Genomic DNA, 14,780 nt, shown 5'->3' with positions numbered 1-14,780 from the left:
GTGGGTGAATAGGTTAACTATTGAACCTCAAACCTTTTGTGGTTTGAAAGAAATCGAGCTAAAAAACAGGAAGATACAACGAAAAAACCAACAGTGTGTAACAATTACGCAATCGAAATTAGCTAATAAAAACCTACTACTTGCCACGCCTACCAGATAAACCACTTTAGGTATTGCTTTGAAAATCGCTGTATAGATGGAGTAGTCATCTTAGAAAGGCTCTTCAATGGTGTAGAAGAATCATACTTAAAGCCACGGAGTTATAACACGAAATCCAACTTGGTGCAGCAAGTGCGAGATCGAGATACTCTAATAGAGCAGTCATCCTAATAGAGCAGTCACCCTGAAGAGAATTCAAGAGATCAGCTAGAAACAAGAAACCTGTATAGAGATCAGCTACACACAAGTCACCCTGTAGAGAGATCAGCTAGAAGAAGTTACCTTGTAGGGAGTTCATGCAACTATGGAAATGGATAGTTCAGCTAGAAAAAAATCTAGAGTTCAGCTACAAAGAAACCACCATGTAGAGAGTTCAGCTACAAACAAATCGTCCTGTGGAGAGATCAATAGAAGAAGTTACCTTGCAGAGAGTTCAGCTACAAAGAAACTACCATGTAGAGAGTTCAGCTATAAACAAATCGTCCTGTGGAGAGATCAATAGAAGAAGTTACCTTGCAGAGAGTTCATGCAGCTACAAAGAAACCATCATGTAGAGAGTTCAGCTATAAACAAATCTCCCTGTAGAGAGATCAGCTAGAAGAAGTTACCTTGTAGAGAGTTCAGCTTCAAACAAATCACCCTGTAGAAAGATCAGCTAGAAGAGGTCACCTTGTAGAAAGTTCAGTTACAAAGAAACCACCATGTAGAGAGCTCAGCTACAAACTAGTGACTTTGTAGAGACATCAGCTAGAAGAAGTTACCTTGTAGAGAGTTCAGCTACAAACAAATCACCCTGTAGAGAGATCAGCTAGAAGAAATTACTTTGGTGAGAGTTCAGCTACAAAGAAACCACCACGTAGAGAGTTCAGCTGCAAAGAAATCACCCTGTATAAAATTCTGCCACAAGCAAATTGCCCTGTAGAAGATCAGTTAGAAGAAGTTAACTTGTAGATAGTTCAGCTACAAACAGATCTCCCTGTAGAGAGATCAGCTAGAAGAAATTACCTTGTAGATAGTTCAGCTACAAAGAAACCACCATGTAGAGAGTTCAGCTGCAAAGAGATCACCCTGTAGAAAATGCAGCCACAAACAAATTGCCCTGTAGAAAGATCAGTTAGAAGAAGTTACCTTTTAGAGAGTTCAGCTACAAAGAAACCACCCTGTAGAGAGATCAGCTAGAAGAAGTTACCTTGTAGATCGTTCAGCTACAAACAAATCACCCTGTAGAGAGATCAGCTAGTCTAAGAAGAAGTTATCTTGTAGAGAGTTCAACTACAAAGAAATCACCCTGTAGAGAGATCAGCTAGAAGAAGTTACCTTGTGGAGAGTTCAGCTACAAAGAAACCATTTTGTAAAGAGCTCAGCTGCAAACAAATCACCAGTACAGAATTCAGCTATGAACAAATCACCCTGTAGAGAGATCAGCTAGAAGAAGTTACCTTGTAGATAGTTCAGCTACAAACAAATCTCCCTGAAGAGAGATCAGCTAGAAGAAATTAACTTGTAGAGAGTTCAGCTACAAAGAAACCACCATGTAGAGAGTTCAGCTGCAAAGAAATCACCCTGTAGAAAATTCTGCCAGAAACAAATTTCCCTGTAGAAAGATCAGTTATAAGAAGTTACCTTTTAGAGAGTTCAGCTACAAAGAAACCATCATTTAGAAAGTTCAGCTTCAAACAAATCATCCTGTAGAGAGATCAGCTAGAAGAAATTACCTTGTAGAGAGTTCAGCTACAAAGAAACCATCATTTAGAAAGTTCAGCTTCAAACAAATCACCTGTAGAGAGTTCAGCTACAAACAAATCTCCCTGTAGAGAGATAAGCTAGAAGAAGTTACCTTGTAGATAGTTCAGCTGCAAACAAATCTCCCTGTAGAGAGATCAGCTAGAAGAAGTCACCTTGTAGAAATTTCAGTTACAAAGAAACCACCATGTAGAGAGTTCAGCTACAAACTAGCCACCTTGTAGAGACATCAGCTAGAAAAGTTACCTCGTAGAGAGTTCAGCTACAAACAAATCTCCCTGTAGAGAGATCAGCTAGAAGAAATTACCTTGTAGAGAGTTCAGCTACAAAGAAACCATTCTGTAAAGAGCTCAGCTGCAAACAAATCACCTGTACAGAATTCAGCTCCAAACAAATCACCCTGTAGAGAGATCAGCTAGAAGATATTACCTTGTAGATAGTTCAGCTACAAACAAATCACCCTGTAGAGAGATCAGTTAGAAGAAGTTACCTTTTAGAGAGTTCAGCTACAAAGAAACCATTCTGTAAAGAGCTCAGCTGCAAACAAATCACCTGTACAGAATTCAGCTACAAACAAATCACCCTGTAGAGAGATCAGCTAGAAGAAATTACCTTGTAGATAGTTCAGCTACAAACAAATCACCCTGTAGAGAGATCAGCTAGAAGAAATTACCTTGTAGATAGTTCAGCTACAAACAAATCACCCTGTAGAGAGATCAGCTAGAAGAAGTTACCTTGTACATAGTTCAGCTACAAACAAATCTCCCTGTAGAGAGATCAGCTAGAAGACATTACCTTGTAGAGAGTTCAGCTACAAAGAAACCATCATGTAGAGAGTTCAGCTGCAAAGAAATCGCCACTGCCCAAATTTCAAGGCAATAGCTCTTTCCAATCTGAAGTTATCAATTGTCAAAGTTGGCAAATTGGATGTGTGTGGAAGACCCCTTTTCGCAAATCCGGTCACATATGCATTATATATATAATTTGTACATTTACTGATAAAATATTTAAAGTACATCTATACACTGTACTTCATCTTTTCTTCTTCCTGTAGTAAAGAAAAAAAACATAGGTTAAAAAAGTCCCAAAGCTGGCCATAGGCCGGCTTTGGGGTATACAAATACAAAAAGAAATGAAATCTAATCCAAAACAGCTAAGCTGTAAAAAAAGGGTGCGGCCCTCAGAAAGGCTATGGTGAAAAAAGATGTGAAATCCAAGGTGGCGGCCAAGAAATGGCTGTGATGGTAGGTTAATGGTAAAATTTTAATAATGACAATTCAGGTGAATTTTTGTGCCACTTCACAAAATTTACCTGAATTGTCATTATTAAAATTTTTACCACCATCACAGCCATTTCTTGGCCGCCACCTTGGATTTCACATCTTTTTTCACCATAGCCTTTCTGAGGGCCGCACCCTTTTTTACAGCTTAGCTGTTTTGGATTAGATAGAATGTATATGCATATTCAAGCTCACTTTATTTCTTTATTAGCAAAATGTTTACCTGTCCATCCTACACCCAATGCAGTCCTTGAATAGGTCACAGACAAAAAGAAGGAACATATTATATGTGACCGTGTCAGCAAAAACCCGACTTGTTCGCACAAACAAATTTTTTTTATTCACTCAGCATTATTAGCAGTGTCCAAGGAATGGATAACCAAAGTTTCAGCCTTCTGTGGTGTATAGTTTTGAAATTATAGCACTAGCCAGTAGGAAGAGTAAGATAATCGATTTGTACAGTGACTATATATATACTGAAAATAAGCTATGGGCGCTTACATTCGCAGTCATAACTTCCGTTTGGATTAGTCTACAGCGTTGCAATTTGGCTTAAAATGTTCACCATGGATCAGTACATCAGCCAAGGTACAGTGTTATCCCTGTAGACACTTGTGCGTATGGATATGAAAGCGGTTTGGTAGAAGAAACGATGACGATCTTGTTTACGTTTACCGAATCGTAAACAAACACACGTGACACGCATAACATTGAAGCTACAGAAACCAAACAAAGATTTTCGAACTCTCTATGAGCAGGCGAATAAGATGGTATATAGTTTTAATCGATTTGGGTCTTCCTTCTTCGAATACTGTCCCGATAAAAACTTGCGTATTTTTTCTTTTTAGCATGCGTAATTTTACGAATTATTTTTAAATTTAGTTTTTTCTCAATATACGCATGCATGCTTGTGCGAACAAGTCGGGTTTTTGCTGAGACGGTCACATATATTCTCATCCCTCCAGGGATCCTGCAAGGAGGTTACAGAATTCCTGTGAAGCAGGAAGTCAATTGCCAACTGTTACAGCATAATGAGTTCGCAATTGCAAGCAACTTCTGTTGCAGCATCCCACCCTGGCCATAACGATTTGCAGTTTATGTAATGGTTGTAAAACTGTAAGGAGTGCATTGCCTGATATATGTACGCATGATGCACTCGCCGCGAGGCGCGGTGAGTACGTACATATCAGGCAAGCAGCGGCCTCGGGCATCATGCGTACATATCAGGCAATGCACTCCTTACAGTTTTACAACCTTTACATAAACTGCAAATCGTTATGGCCAGGGTGGGGTGCTGCAACCATAGATATATAAACCCCAGGAACGGGATAGGAAGTAAGCGGCGTGCGCTATACCTCACGTTGAAACACTCCTTGTCTGTTAGGAATTCACTCGGAAATTCACACCTGACAGCACGCGTTTTTGGCTGAGGAAGAACATGAAAATGCAATGAACAGCAGGATGAAGATGGTATTATAATTGTTTAGTGGAATTCTGCTTACTTTGGTGGCTTGTCTCCGGTTACTGCTGCTAGGAGGTGGGTACCATTCACAACTAACGCTTTTCCAACATTGTTCAGGTGACAAGAAAATTTTGTCGAAGATTCAGGAACACGTTATACACTCCAGACGGATATGGCTGCCTCCAAGTGATAGTTATTTAGTGTAAGTTTTGCATGAACTGTGTAATTCATGAGAGCCACATCCCTAGAGCTATCTTAAGCCCTCGAAGTCTGAAAACTTATGTATTCACGATATCCATATTTTGTCGAGCTTTCAATGTCACTCACAGTGTGCTACAAATTTATACAATGTTTTTCTGGAAAGCTCATACATTGTGCCTTTGCATGGTGTTGTTTAATCACCTGTGGCTATCCATCTTGCCACACCAGGTGTGACTGTTTACACCATACACTTTTAGCTTGCCATGCCAGCAGTCAAAAACTGAATAGTGAATGCACTCCAGAGTCCTGTACATTTTTTGTATGTTTTGTGCATTAAGTGAAATTTTATCCTGTAGTATGGCTCGACAACGCAAACCGAGGCTAGCTGTTCATCGCAAAAATGAATTTAGAAAGAAATATGCCAAGTGGAGAAACTACGGTGTTGCAGTTAGTCCATGTTTAGTGGTAAATGTTCCACTCGTAAAGGTTAAGCCGAAAAGCCTAGATATTCAGCTTCAAGCTCCAGAACCAGATGAATTATCCAAAGAGTGCTTGATTTCAATCTCCAGAAATGTTGTAGAAGAAATGCCAGCATCAAGTGTAGAGTGTTTGGCACAAAGACTGCAGGCAATGCCTGATATTATAGAAGGTACACACTCTTACTCCTTATGTTTCAGCCTAACTTTATGTGCTACCTGTACAGGGTGGATAATTTTTTTTTCCCGGGCTAGATGGACTGCCCTTGCCACCACCCCCAGCACTAGGTGTTAAAGTGCTGGACAGCTGGAAATACCAGCAATCAAACAAGGCCGCCAGACTCCAGGGTGGATAAATGCAACTTCAGTTTCTCCAGCACCAGTCAATTCTATGAGTCTTGTTAAACTTGAAGCTAATGAAGCAGGTGATTATCAAATTCGTTTTTCTATCAAAATAAATGAAGATGGGAGTTGGATCGTTAACATCATGGGGATCACACAAGAGCCTATAGTCACTTAACAATTTTTGCTGGACACTCACAGATTATTTCTTCTATAGCACATTTGAAGGCCATTGTTGATACGATGAATCAATCATCGATATGATGTGGGAATAGTGATGAAAAGTATGAAGAATTGATTTCAAGTAGGAAAGGAATTTTTATGAATCAGTCTGGTAAGTGGTACTGGATTGTAAATATATTATTATAGCATAATTGCGTACTAGGAAAAAAGAGAGTGGCATTTTACAATGAACACAGAAAGACAATTCAGTGTGATGAATGCCCATTATTCTTATCACAATCAGATTCAAAGCGTTGCAGTCACTGTGAGGAGCATAGACAAGTTCTTAATCGTCTCCTACACTGTTTAAAAAGTGACCATGGAAGAGATCAAGACAGAACTGCAAATGACAGAACTGCAAATGACAGCCATACCACCTACAAAAGCTTATCATTTTCAGAAAAGGATGAGCGTATGAAACAACTACACTTGCAGTCAAGAAACGCAAAGCAGCGAATTGCTCGTTTGACACAACGTATTGAAAAGCTAATCGAAGGAAGAGGAGTTGTAGTTCATGATGACCTTAATGAATATTTGTTTGATATAACAAAGGAACACTCTACTAAAATTTCGGAGCAGTACCCAGAAGGGTCTTTTGCCAGAATATTTTGGGACTCTCAGTGTAAAGCACTGTCTCTAACAAAGTTATCATCCATGAGATAGGACCCTGTAATGATTCGGTGGTGTTTGTATTTATGCCATCTGGCAGGTGGCAGTGCTTATGAGATGTTGAGAGAAAGCGGAGCAATTGTGTTACCGTCGCAGAGGACCCTTAGGGACTACACTTATGTTACAAAGGCCCAGTGTTGCTTTTCAGACGAGGTTGATGAACAGCTTATGGAAATTGCAAAAATCAGTGACTGCGAGGAGAAGGACAAGTATGTCACATTGTTGATGGATGAGATACATATTCGTGAAGATGTAGTGTATGACAAACATTCAGGTGAGTTCATAGAGTTTGGTAATTATCACTTAACTATGTGAATAGGTGCTGTAATTGGATTTTGCAACTTGGAAGACATTAATGAACATTTGATTGGTCTTGAAAAGAAAGTAACAAGTGAAGCAAATAAATCAGATTCTGGGAAGCGTCCTGCCAAGACAATGTTGGTGTTATTTGTTAAGGGACTTTTTATAGCAAACTAGCTTTTCCCTATGCTCAGTTTGCATCTACCGATCTGTCTGGAGAACTGATGTATGACCCTGTGTGGGAGGCTGTTGGTCGATTAGAATTATGTAATTTTAAAGTACAGGCACTAGTTTGCGATGGTTTGGCAGCCAACTAAAAACTCTTTCATTTGCACAATCCTGATCTTGGCTTCAATGATATTGTCTATAAAATACCAAATCCCTACTGTGATGATGGTCGAGAGTTATTTTTTATATCCGATCCTCCCCACTTAATTAAGACGGTCCGGAATGCGTGGTATAACAGCAAGTGCCATCTTTGGGTATGTTTTTAGGTTGTATTCATGTGATCCCTAATCCATTACAACATCACAGTAAATTTTAAGCTGTAGTCTAGTACCCTGACTCAATATGATAATAATAGGCCTTTCAGTTTGTTGTCTTAAATTTTACAATAATCATTATGATGTGCGTTTAAGGGTTAAATGTCCACTAGTATATCTGCAGGTGTAGGCAACCTCCTTGTTTCCCTACTTTTTTCCTATGATCCCTAATCAAACTTCAGATTCCTTATAATTTTTTGTTTACCTTTTTTGAATTGACATTATTATGACTGGTGAACCTACGCATACCACATCATAAGAAAGAATGGCTCCAGTGTTAATAATGTCTGAATGTGCACCTCCACTATCAAATACTGACTTGAAAGTGAAGTGGCCATTACGCTTCATTTTCAGCTATATTTAGCCTGTTACACAATGCTACAAATGAAGAACAGTAGAATGAAGCACCTCTGCAATCAATCCAGTCACCACGGAAAATACGGACGATTCCTGTTTACAAATATAGGGAAGCCATTACATCACTTTGGATCAACACCATGTACTGTCAGCAAAAACAAAGGTAAGTCAATGATGCGTAAATTGTATGTACTGTTGTTAGCACATCTTGGGCTGAAGCAACATCAAACGGTGAAGAAGTATGTAAAGCTGGAAGGTTCAGTTATGCTTGGATGAAGGCATCAGTCAGTTAGTTAGGTAGTAGAAAATTCAGTTAAATAGCAATTATTAAAATTCCATAGCAGCTTGTTGAAATGGTTAGGGTTGATCTAAGACATTCTTGGGCATCGCTTTGGCTAACCAATACTGCCAAGCTGTCATAAAGTAAAATCTAGGCTGGTTTTTAGGTGATATATTTGTGTAAGAAACCCCCAAATCTCCATCATCCCTAATATACAGTACTAACGTACTGTACAATATTGGTTGGTATCAGTGTTTAGACTCAGAAAATCAGGTTATATCAGATTGGTTTAACATTTTTTTAGTGTTTCATCTCTACACTGTACACTATCCATTAGAAAAAACATACTACTATCAGTTAAGAACAAGGTCAATTACCAGTTGTTCTGTACTGGGTATGTTCTTAAATACACTCAAGAGTCCTTATAATCAGCAAAGCCTTCTTTCCAGTTAGTGATCTTGTCTATGTTATAATTAATTATAAACTGGTGTATTGGAACACTAGTAGCAATCTTTCATCTGTCCATGCAGCGTACTACAACTATAGCTATGTAGTTATAACACAAGAATCTTCTGTTTTGCACATTCAAACATCATTAAACCATTGTTTCATTATAGAGCAATGTCATAAATGACATACTTACATCCCGTTTACACTAGCCCAGTAACATGGTTTGGAACGGTATGGCTTGATAAATAGTGCAATGTGAACACTGTCCATACCAGGCCCAACCAAACCAAGCCAGTCCACCTGATTGAACTAGGCCGAGATGGTACAGTACCCGTGATGATTAATTACTCACCAGGAGTCACCAATCATGTATAATGGAATGCTAACTCCAGATACAGTAATGGTGTTGTTAGGCAAGATCTGGTGGTGTTCAATCTTATCATAGAAAGAGCAAACACTCACGCATCATGGACACTTCCTGGCCATCCTATACACACATCTAGGAAACGGTAATTGGCATCGACAACTCTTTGTATTAACACTGAATACCAACCCTTTCTATTGTAATACTTCGTGTGCAAATGATTCGGTGCAGAAATTGGTACATGCCAGCCATCAATAGCTCCAACACACTGAGGGACACCCCATTTTGTTTTGAACTCGTCCACAACACTAGTCAGGCAATTACCAGTGGGGAATTTAATGTACTCCTTCAGTAATACATCCACCACAGAACAGCATGTTTTATGTACTATTTCACACACGGTTTAACGTGCAATGCCGAACAAGCTGGCAATTGTATGATATTCAGTTAGAGTTGCCAAGCACCAAAGAGTAACAGCAACTCGTCGTTCAACAGATAGACACTTTCTTATCACTGTGTCAATTCTTGCCAATGCTGGGGATAACTTGCTGCAAATGTATATGAATGTTTCTTTAGACATCCGGAAGTTTTCAAGCCAGTATTGCTGTGTGAATGTTCTCAATACAACATTATTCCACCACAAATAGATCTATTAAAGACCAAATACTGAGAGTTGTTTATAGCAGATAACTTTTTGTTACTGTAATATTCATGTATGGCATATAGCTGTATGCATGCAGTTGTGTGTGTCTTGACTGAATAAAGACAATGATTAAATATATGAATACAAAATACAGGGAATAACATCAATCATGTAGACTATACAGCAAATTACCTCAAGGAAGAAACCCAAAAAATGTCCCTCAACTGGAAAGGAACACACTCAAGTGGCTATAGCCATGGCTAAAATTCTTCTTTATCGTGTCAGTCGCTTTTTCATGGCCACAATTTGCAGTTGTGTTTTCATAAGTCTGCGACAGTCTTTCCATTGCTGCTTGTCTGGAGACAAACAATTTCCACCAAAGGAAAACCAGTGAAATAGCCTGAAGAACAATAGCTGCTTCCATTTTTAGTAAGCACACCAATCATAATTGCGATAATGCTTAATTACGCACTTGTTACAAAGTACTCATGAAGCATGTGACATTGTGCAGTGTGAACAGTGACCAATACTGGACTGTGCCGAGCCGTGCCATAACGAACCGTGCTATCGCACTAGTGTAAACAAAGTGTTACTGTCTGGGTTAACTGAGGCCATGCCATAACAGGCCACCAAGCATTCCCAGTGATTCTTAGCACTTTGAATTATTTTCTAACTAGAAAAGTAAGATATTAAGATGTTAAAGTTCTATATTTAGTTTCCTTCAGGCTTAATGGCCAACATTTTACTACATCAGTATGTCAGATCAGTATCGGTGTTTAGTACATTGGATTATATCAAATCACTTTAAAATTTTTCGATTAGTACACTTCTACATTATACACTGTATGGTATCACTAATTAAAACAGCAGTCAAGACCAAGGTGAAGTATCAGTTGTTCTTTACCAGTTGGCTTGGTATGCCTTAAATAAGCTCGATAGTCGCAGAGCCTGCTTTTGTCACATTATGGAACAGTTCAAGACATATACAAGTATATAGTCCAGGTCTACGTAAACACGAGACCAACAAGTTATAGTGACAAGAAAAACATTTCATCAACACAGTACACAGCTTTATCTGGTTGAATTAACTGATTAATTTAGTGACAGTAAAGCACAACCACATAAACAACCAGTCATCAAACATATCACACATAACCATATTTGGTCAGAACTTTGATGCAAGTCAAATATCTGAAGCAGCATAATATGAAAGACTGAGTGATAAACAAGTAATTCAAGTAATCTAACATGATTATTATTAATTAGACAATATTGACAGAAGTAGCAGTATAAAGGAGATATCATCAACAAACATCACACAATACTAATTTAAACTACTCAAGAAACAATTTGTGCTTTAGACAAGATGGTGTTGTTACTGAATAAAGTTTTAATACTGACAGTGACTTGTTTTACTGTATCAGTAGAAGCTGACACTGAGGTAAGTGTTAGTCTTAATGATATCTCAAATAGTTCACCAATACCAGTATGTCAGTATGTAGGGAAATGTTATACCTCAACATATACAACATGTATGTACAGTGTAGGTAATGGTGTGCTCTATCTTTGAAGTGTAATTTTGTGAAAAAGAAAAAAAAAAACACTTATCTTTTCTCTTCTATTAGGTAAAACTGGTCAAAACAGTGTTACCTTATCACCAGTTGATGACTCCCAAATGGCTAGCCAAACATGCTACTATTCATGGGTCATATACCTACAAACTTAACTATCTGGAAATACTTGTTGGGATAGGAAGCCAACATGTTTTGCAAGTTCAACTGGTTCCTCCTGTTGTTCAAACTAATGATGATCATAAATGTGTAACTGTTACTATGACGATTGCTATGGACACAGTGTGGGCTGATAGTAATGATCATGATCCAAATTTTGGAATAAGTGATGGAGAAAGATTTATTGGCTTTCATGTACCTGACAATCGTGTAACATCTCCATGTTCCAAAGCTGAAGGTGACAATGTCAACAATGTATTTACAAATGTGGTACATGACACTTCTGGTGCTAAGTTATCAAATCCTTCACAAGTTACTCCAGTGAGGTTAAGATACAGATAAAGCCATGTGAGAAATGGGGATCTTGCCATACAGAACATGAAGGAGGATTTGTGTTTATTGCTAATTATCAACGTAACCTTGATCTTACTAAAGGATTGTACCTTGATGTGTATCGCAGCAATGCTGGTGAAGTTTATCGTATTGAATACATCACAGTTGATGTTAACATGGATTAACTTCAAACATTATAAAAACATTGTGAACATGAATAGCAATTATTATGTCTTCTAGTAAAACTGAACAGTAGACATGTTGTAGTAGTATAGTAGAGTACATGATATGTAGTACTATTAAATTTGAAAGCATGTTAAAGTAACCGTATTGTACCAGTGTGTTGAGCGGTATTGTTCATATCATTATATAAACCACAAAGGAAATTGTACATCATTTGCGGTACACACAGAAGCACACCTGCACACATGTGTATCTAGTCTACAAATTGATGTATAATGTCGACCAATCTTGCATGCCTTAAACTGAAGCCACACTACACAGCATCCAAACATTGCTAGTGATTGTTGGTACTTTGAACCACTTTAAGTGGATAAATAGCAATAAACAAAAATGATGAAGTTTTCTATTTATGTAAATTCTTTTAAGCTTAATGACAACACTTCATTATATCGGTACCATACAGTGGGAAATTTTGGCGGGGATAAAGTTTGGCGAAGTTGGCGAATGACTAGCTATTTGCCAAACTAAAACCATCCAAACTTTCCCACTTGTCCACTTTTAATATCACATGAATTGGAATAAACACGTTTTGGGAATCTAGAAGTATTTTGAGTTGTTAAGAAAACCGAGAAGTCAACTCCATCAAGAGAATCTAACCTACTGGATCTCAATGGAATATTATCTTGACCATTATGTAAGGTAATAGCTACTGTCGCCCACCATTGCATGCAGCAGAAAATGAAAAGGTCAGCGGTGCGAACATCTGTCATAATTATGTTCTTTCTCCATGGAGGGATTTGACCACAGCTACTGCTAGCGGGTTGTATCCATTTTCAGTTCTAGCTCTCTCAGTGCCCAACTCTTCACCAAGAATGATCACCTTGTATGTATGAAATCCACAGATCACTTTGTCTGTACAACAAAGCTATGTCTGCTCATCTTCACAGCATGCAAGTCCACGTAGTGGTGTCACTATGATGAAGACTGAATGCTGACGTGCGGCTCAAGAAATGAAATTAACAATTATAAATGACGCCGAATGGTTCATCGATTCGCCAAACTTTTTTTTGCCATTTACTTTTGATGGAGAGATTCACCAAACTTTATTCCCGTCAAACCTACCAACTATACAGTATATCGGAATGTTATGAGTGTATGCATCGGATTACATTGGATCAATTCAAAATTTCTTTATCAGTACACCACAACATTATTTATTGTATATTAGGATAAACATACTACTATCACTAGGACAGCAGTAAAGACCAAGGTGAAGTACTAGTTGCTCTATACCAGTTGGCTGGGTATGTTTTTAAATACAGGAAGCTACAAATCCTTCTTTCCAGCTAGTGATTTTTTTGTCACGTTAGTTCAAGATATATACATGTGGATAGTTCAGGTTAGAATCAGGTATAGGTGAACAGGAGACCAACAAGTTATTGTTGTAAGGGAAATATTAATTTTAATCATTTCATCAATGTATCTGGTTGAATTACTTAATTAATTTAGTGACAATAATTGACCACGTAGACAACTAGTCATCAATCATATCACACTTAACCATATTTGGTCAGAACTATTGTGCCAGTCATATTGCTGAAGTAGAATATATATGTAAGACTAACATTTGCCTATGATAAACAAGTAATTTTTAACTCTTGTTAGTGATAATCTAACCCAAAACAGCCAAGCTGTAAAAAAAGTGTGCGGCCCTCAAAAAGGCTATGGTGAAAAAAGATGTGAAATCCAAGGTGGCGGCCAAGAAATGGCTGTGATGGTAGGTTAATGGTAAAAAATTTAATAACGACAATTCAGGTGAATTTTTGTGCCGCTTGGTCTTGGCAAAAAATTCACCTAAATTGTCGTTATTAAAATTTTTACCATTAACCTACCATCACAGCCATTTCTTGGCCGCCACCTTGGATTTCACATCTTTTTTCACCATAGCCTTTTTGAGGGCCGCACACTTTTTTTACAGCTTGGCTGTTTTGGGTTAGATTTCACTTCTTTTTGTATTTGTATACCCCAAAGCCAGCCATAGGCCGGCTTTGGGACTTTTTAAACCTGTCTTTTTTCTTTACCACAGGAAGAAGAAAAGATGAAGCAGATGTACTTTAAATATTTTTGATAATATCAGTAAATGTACAAATTATATATATAATACATATATTTATTACAGAACTCTCCATGGTGGTTTCTTTGTAACTGAACACTCTACAAAGTGACTTCTTCTTGCTGCTCTCTCTCTACAGGGTGAATTGTTTGTAGCTGAACAATCTACAAGGTAACTTCTTCTAGCTGATCTCTCTACAGGGTGATTTGTTTGTAGCTGAATTCTGTGCAGGTGATTTGTTTGCAGCTGAGCTCTTTACAGAATGGTTTCTTTGTAGCTGAACTCTCTACAAGGTAACTTCTTCTAACTGATCTTTCTACAGGGCAATTTGTTTGTGGCTGAATTTTCTACAGGGTGATTTCTTTGCAGCTGAACTCTCTACATGGTGGTTTCTTTGTAACTGAACTCTCTACAAGGTAATTTCTTCTAGTCGATCTCTCTACAGGGAGATTTGTTTGTAGCTGAACTCTATACAGGTGATTTGTTTGCAGCTGAACTCTCTACATGATGGTTCTTTGTACCTGAATTCTGTACAAGGTGACTTCTTCTAGCTGACCTTTCTACAGGGAGATTTGTTTGTAGCTGAACTCTCTACAGGTGATTTGTTTGCAGCTGAACTCTCTACATGATGGTTTCTTTGTAGTTGAACTCTCTACAAGGTAACTTCTTCTAGCTGATCTCTCTACAGAGGGATTTGTTTGTAGCTGAACTCTCTACAGGTGATTTGTTTGCAGCTGAACTCTCTAAATGATAGTTTCTTTGTAGCTGAACTCTCTACAAGGTAATTTCTTCTAGTTGATCTCTCTACAGAGAGATTTGTTTGTAGCTGAACTCTCTACAGGTGATTTGTTTGCAGCTGAATTCTCTACATGATGGTTTCTTCGTAGCTGAACTCTCCACAAGGTAACTTCTTCTAGCTGATCTTTCCACA

This window comes from Dysidea avara, chromosome 2, assembly GCF_963678975.1.
Source record: "Dysidea avara chromosome 2, odDysAvar1.4, whole genome shotgun sequence".
In the NCBI taxonomy this organism is placed as follows: Eukaryota; Metazoa; Porifera; class Demospongiae; order Dictyoceratida; family Dysideidae; genus Dysidea; species Dysidea avara.
Note: the sequence above shows the minus strand (reverse complement) of the source record.